The sequence below is a fragment of the Salmo trutta genome, unplaced genomic scaffold, assembly GCF_901001165.1.
Source record: "Salmo trutta unplaced genomic scaffold, fSalTru1.1, whole genome shotgun sequence".
Lineage (NCBI taxonomy): Eukaryota > Metazoa > Chordata > Actinopteri > Salmoniformes > Salmonidae > Salmo > Salmo trutta.
Window position 1 is genome coordinate 160,857 of NW_021822761.1, and position 6,777 is coordinate 167,633.

At 44.6% G+C, this 6,777-nt stretch overlaps 1 long non-coding RNA gene across 1 annotated transcript; it reads right to left on the minus strand.

Annotated features, from left to right (window-relative positions):
- Positions 1 to 2,327: 2,327 nt before the first annotated feature.
- On the minus strand, positions 2,328 to 3,487 carry LOC115184209 (uncharacterized). Its single transcript, XR_003874225.1, has 2 exons — positions 3,162 to 3,487; positions 2,328 to 2,925 (listed from the first exon to the last, which is right to left on the minus strand). It is a non-coding gene; the product is annotated as an uncharacterized LOC115184209 (long non-coding RNA).
- Positions 3,488 to 6,777: the final 3,290 nt, after the last annotated feature.

The window sequence follows — 6,777 nt, forward strand, 5'->3', positions numbered from 1 at the left end:
TACCATTGGTAACAAGGCCTGGGGTAGAGGGAGGTCCATCAGTAGACTTGGTAACAAGGCCTGGGGTAGAGGGAGGTCCATCAGTACCATTGGTAACAAGGCCTGTGGTAGAGGGAGTTTCTGACAGGGCTCTGATGATACAGGCAGGTGCAAAGGGGACAAAACATGCCCTTGTCCCAGTCCTGTCTTTTTCTGTCTCTGATTCACCTTCACTTATGGTGACAGAGAGATGCTCCCCACCCTGTTCACCTTCTGGACAGGGACTGAACTGAGATCTCAAACAATTCCCTTTAAACCACGCAGCCAGTTTCATTATATTTACCTCCAAGAAAATAGAAAACAACAGCAGCTAGGATGAACACCAAAACAACCACCACCACCACCACCACCACCACCACCACCAACACCACCATTGTTGGCCTTCCTGTGTCGTCGCAGTGCTTCTCTTTGGGAGTGACAGTGAGAGTGACAGCTTCTGGATTTCCACTCTGTTTGTCAGGGCCGAAGAAACACAGGTATGTCCCCTGATCAGAACGGCGTATGTCAGTGAGGGGGAGGGAAATGTGTCCCTGTCTGTAATCATCGTTGGACCCAGAATCCCAGTTCTCAAACCGAGGGCCGTAGGTTATATTCCCTGCCATGACATTCAGCACAGTCTGTCCATCCTTTTTGCAGTAGATGTTTACCTCACTGTCAGGAGTTTGTTTATTAGTTAAGATATAGAAGTTGAGTTGAAAATTAGATCCAATGTAAGCAGGTTTACCTACAACAATGGGGACTAAAACTACAACCTTTACATCTTGAGTCTTACCACAGTGACACTCAAACCACCCCATATCATTAAATACAACAGAGGTGATGTTGAGATAGAGGTCTCCATCCCTGTGTTTAACCCTGTTCTCAAAGCCCACTCCAGGTGTGAAATCTTTTTGGTACAGTGTAGCGACCGTGGTGTGTGTAACACCTGCTGATTCACTCTCATAGCGATGCTTCCATTCAATAATACCACCAAATGATCCAGCGAAGGGGAGTGTGACAGTCTCATTCAAAACAACTGTAATTGTAGGAAGTACGGAGGATTCCACAACGTAGAAAAACACATGGTGTGAAAAAGCGATAAAAAAGGTCTTCAATAAACAATTCATCGTAGAATGCTGGACAGCGGTGAGCAATGCTGGAAGTTGGGGTTCGGGGGGCCGGGCTGGAAGTTGGAGTCCGGGGAAGGCTGTTGGAGTCCGGGCTGTCTGTTGGAGGCTGGGGTTCGGGGAAGGCTGTTGGAGTCCAGGAGTCCGGGCTGTCTGTTGGAGGCTGGGGTTCGGGGAAGGCTGTTGGAGTCCAGGAGTCCGGGCTGTCTGTTGGAGGCTGGGGTTCGGGGAAGGCTGTTGGAGTCCAGGAGTCCGGGCTGTCTGTTGGAGGCTGGGGTTCGGGGGCCAAGGCAGGTCTCCTTGGCAATGCTCAAGCACTCAATCTGGCATCAGGCTACTTTGTTAGTGTTGGCAGCTTCCTTGTCGCTTCCTTTCTCAGCAAATATGTTAGTTATAAATGTCCTTTCTCAGCAAACAGCTTCGTTATAAATGTCCTTTCTCAGCAAACAGCTTCGTTATAAATGGGTAAGATGGTGACTCCTCCCCCTTAAATGATGGCTCCGCCTCTAGACTCCTCCTCCTTAACGTTACCCGAGAATGGACTGCTCCTCCCCTTACCGAGGTTTAGAAGCAACATTTGTAAGAACGTTACATACGTTACATTAGACACTAATACTAGACACTAATACACAAATATAACCTAAATGAATGTAGGTAATTAACTTTGTTCTTGGACGTGTAAATGTAACTGGTAAAGTAATATAGTAGTAGCTTGGCCTTATTCAGTGGTAGAGAGGCAGCGGTAGCTTGGCATGTGAAGGCTTCATTTCACCTGTAGTGTAATAGTATGCTTGGTCCTGGTTAGATAACTTTGTGTCTACTATTTTCTAAAACAGATTTATTTTATAGTGACTGACTTGACTGTCCATTTCGAACCCCAGTTCACTCAGATAGCCTACCTAATGAGTGTTATTGTAGATATAGAGAGACGACTGTAGACTACTAGAGCACTGTGGAGTCGAGAGTCTTGTCAGAACCGAGACACTGACAATGCAGAGGACAGTCAGTTTCATAACAGAATAAAGACTGAAGATACCACAGCCCAGACGTTATTCTCCCGTCCAGCAACACTACAACTGCCAGTAGAAATCAAACAATTTTCAGCGTCAAACCAGCAGACTAATCCTACCCCCATTACCCATATCAACCATGTGCTCAGTGTCCTTTTCTCATAAATCATAATATCACTGCCTACTCTATAATGTTATACATTATACCATTATATTCCTCAAAAATGATCTGACAGTTCTTTTAAGTTTATTCAAGTAGTTTATTACAAATTTTTCAAGTACGATATTTGCCATTTACAAGTATGAACAGTAATTCATACATTGGAATTATTCGTTGGAGATCTCGCTCATACAGTAGCACGTACATGTAAACAGTAAAACAGTTACAAATAGAATATAAATAAATATAAATAGAACAACAACTAAAAGAGCAGAGTGGTAAGATTATAATACCACTACAGTCATAAATGTTAAAGAGTTAAAAACAGCAGTCAGATAAAAGGTATTCTTGAACCTGGTAGTGGAGGTCCTGCTGTACTTCCTCCACACAGTCAGCCTGCCCGACTGTCCTGTACCTCCCTCTGGATGGCAGCGGTGGCAGAGTAGAGAGAGAAACCGATGAAGTGTGGAAGTCATGCTGGTGGCTGGTAGCGGAGTCCAGTAGAGAGAGACAGGACGGTGCTGAAGAACATGCTGGTGCTCTATTGTTCCTGACGGGATGTTTTCTTGGTCTTGGATACACAGCAGGTCCTGTGTAGGTCCCGAAGGTCCTGTAGGCTAGACAATAGTTGCCCGTGAGAGAGATTGGTCCGTTGCCAGTCAGAGAACAGGGACAAAACAGTCCTCTGTTCAGCCAAGTTGTTCTCTCCCGCACCGGATCCAATTTCAACGCGCGGCTCAGAGGCCGCAAACACAAATGATATCAATTTATGGATCTCTGAAATCTCGCAGACCTTAAGACATTGTCCGATCCGTTGCGGGGCAAGATAGAGTGAAAATGACCTACTGCCAACAAATCAGGTGCATGTCGAGCTGAATGTGGGCAGTGGAGGTGGGAGTGGCAGCGCAGTGCCCGTTGAAGTGGTTGAGTCATTATGGTGGCTGGTATCCGAGTAGAGAGACACGACTGTTGCAGCACAGTGTGTGTGTAGTCGGGGCGGATGCACAGTGTGTGTAGTCGCCGCGGATGCAGTGTGTGTGTAGTCGGGGCGGATGCACAGTGTGTGTAGTCGGGGCGGATGCATAGTGCGCGTAGTTGGGGCGGATGCAGTGTGTGTGTAGTCGGGGCGGATGCAGTGTGTGTGTAGTCGGGGCGGATGCATAGTGCGCGTAGTTGGGGCGGATGCACAGTGTGTGTAGTCGGGGCGGATGCACAGTGTGTGTAGTCGGGGAGGATGCAGTGTGTGTGTAGTCGGGGCGGTTGCATAGTGCGCGTAGTTGGGGCGGATGCAGTGTGTGTGTAGTCGGGGCGGATGCATAGTGCGCGTAGTTGGGGCGGCCTTCTGACACTGAGGAAGTGAAAGACTCTCGGCCTCCGAGCCTAAACGAGCTACACCCCAGATAGCAGAGCTGCTCAGCGGCTTCACTGGCAGGGTGCTCACAATATGCTCAAAGTCCAACCTTCTCCTCCTGACCGACACCACTACAGCTGTTAGTCGGAGGCACGCCGCTTTTTCATCGTCAAACACTGTGTCCTCTGTTCCCTTTTCTTAAATATCATTATATTTACACAATATCATTATATACATTATACTATCATTATATTCCTGTGGTGCAGAAATGATCTGATAGTTCCAAACTCAATCGAATACTTTTTGAAGTTTATTCAAGTAGTTTATTCAAGTAGTTTCCTCAAGTAGTACACTATATTTGCTATTTGCGAAATACCTATTAACAGTAATACATACATTGTAATTCTACGTTGTAGCTCTCTCAGATAAAGTACATAACACACATCCAGGAATACAGTAAACAAAAGTCAGAAATTTAAAATGTGAAAATATCATGAATATAACAATAAGCCCAGAGTGGTAAAATTATTAAATAAACAGTAGTCATGAATGCTAAAGTGCTAAAAACAGCAGTCAGATAAAAACTATTCTTGAACCTGGTAGTGGAGGCGCTCCTGTCCTTCCCCCACCAAGTAAATTTGGCCAAGGAGTTCTCCCGCTCCGGATCAACTTTCAACACAAATTAAATCACATTTTCGATCTCTGAAATCTCTCTGTAGAGAGACAGGCTCTCTTCCATCAGGAGTTATGACACTATACAGTTGTTCGGCCCGGTAGCGCGCAAGACTGCGTGAAAATGACCTACTGCCAACAAATCAGGTGCATGTCGCCGCAGAGTGCAGGTACTGGAGGAGGTGGCGCAGTGTGTCTAGTCCGGAAGGGTGCACAGTGCGCTTAGTTGGGGCGGCCTCTGACACTGAGGAAGTGAAAGACTCATCCACCAAGCCTAAACGAGCTACACCCCAGATAGCAGAGCTGCTCTGTGGCTTAAATGGCAGGGTGCTCACAATATGCTCAAAGTCCAACCTTCTCCTCCTGACCTGACCGGTACCACCTGACCTGGAACACAACTATTGGTTGATGCAATGTAGGCGACCTCGTACCAATTCAATAGGCTGGGCTGCAGTAGAGGCACTCAGCAGTTCTTCTGGTTCTCTGGTTTTAATCCTAGACCCCATCTCCACAGGAGTCCTTTTGCCTTTTGGTAGGCCGTCATTGTAAATAATAATATTTTCTTAACTCACTTGCCTAGTTAAAAGGTTAAATAAAAATAAAATGTAATAAATAAAAACATGTATTTCTTATCAACATAACAGTGATGTTGAATGACCCGGTTACACCCCCTGTTCTGGATCATGACATGGTGGCAGAAATAACAAGGGAAAGAAAGAACCATAGAATAAATGGAACATTCTGCTGTCTCTCCGTAGATCAAACACCAAGAAAAGTCATCCTCTCAGGAACAAGCAGCAGCGTGTCTCTCTCTACTCTGAAGTCCCCAACCCACTGAATTCCTTTCAGTCTGATCTGAACGAGGACACATACATTTTACACGTCACATTTCAGCAACCAATGGTTGTGTGCCAAGTCATTGACAATAATAAAGTACATATTTAACGTAGACCGCTCCGTCCTCAGTCTTTTAAAGGAAAGGTTTTGATATCGAGGAGGCTGTTGGTTTGTATTCTCACAGCACTAGAAAAAAGGAATTCCTCAAAATCCATTGTGAGACGATCAACTTCATAGGGTTCTTCACTAACAATGTCGAGACAGACTATAGACAGACAGGAAGTGCAATGTCTAACAGCGAGGTGCAGTGGAAACAACGTGGAGCTGAACACAAAGAAGAGAAAGGACATGGTAGAGGATTTTAGGAAGCAGGAGATAATCACAGTGCTGTCAATAAAGGAGGTACTGAGGTGGATCTGGTGGACTGTTTTAATGACACGTTCAGAACAACCGGGACGTCGGAAAATCTACAACTTCAGTGCGATGTGGACTTTTATAATTCCAGGCCATAAATATCTCTCCCCACTGGGTACAGACGTCAATTCTACGTTGGTTCAATGTAATTTCATTGAAATGACTTTGAAACAACGTTAATTCAACCAGTTTGTGCCCAGTGGGTCCCGACCTGACATAGTCAACCAACACAAACCTACTCTGTGGAGGTATGAGACCGTCGGGTAGGCAGAGGTACAGGACCATCCGGGTAAGTTTACTGGCTGGAGGAAGGACAGGAACACCTTCACTACCACATTCAACTAAAGCTTTTATCTGACTGCTGTTATTAGCGTTGATGACTGTAGTGTTTTTATTGTTGTTCTACTTGTCATATGTTGTATTTGTTCCATTTATGACTGTTTTACTGTATACCTCTGTGTGCTATGTAGGCCTACTGTATGGGAGAGAGCTCCAACGAAGAATTCCAATGTATTACTTGTAATACTTGCAAATGGAAAATATACTACTTGAATAAACTAATTTCATAAACTCCTTGAATAAATGTAGAATTTTTTGGATTTGAGTTTGGAACTGTCAGATAATTTCTGTACCAGAGAAATATAACGATAGTATAATGTATATAATGATATTGTGTATATATGATGATATTTAAGAAAAGGGAACAGAGGACACAGGGACATGGTTGTGGTAGTTGTATTAGTCTGCTGGTTTGACGATGAAAAAGCGGGTTGCCTCCATCTAGAATCTGTAGTCCGACTAGAATCTGTAGTCCGACTAGAATCTGTAGTGTTGACGGTCAGGAGACCTGGGCTGTGAAGGTATCCCGGAACTCCAATTTCTGGCCCGGTCCACGAAAAAAAAAGACGTTAATTAACTACATTATTTACGTTATATTTGTGAAACTTATTAGTGTGTAATGTAATGTTCTTATAACAAAATAAAAAATATTGCATCCAGAACTCTTGAACAAAAACAGCAGCATTATAAACCTCGGTAAGGGGAGGAGCAGTCCATTTTCAGATAAGGGGGATGAGTCACCATCTTCCCTAAAGTGAGTTCTTCCCTGAAGTGAGTTCTTCCCTGAAGTGAGTTCTTCCCTAAAGTGAGTTCTTCCCTGAAGTGAGATTTCTGTATGAGCATAAAAGA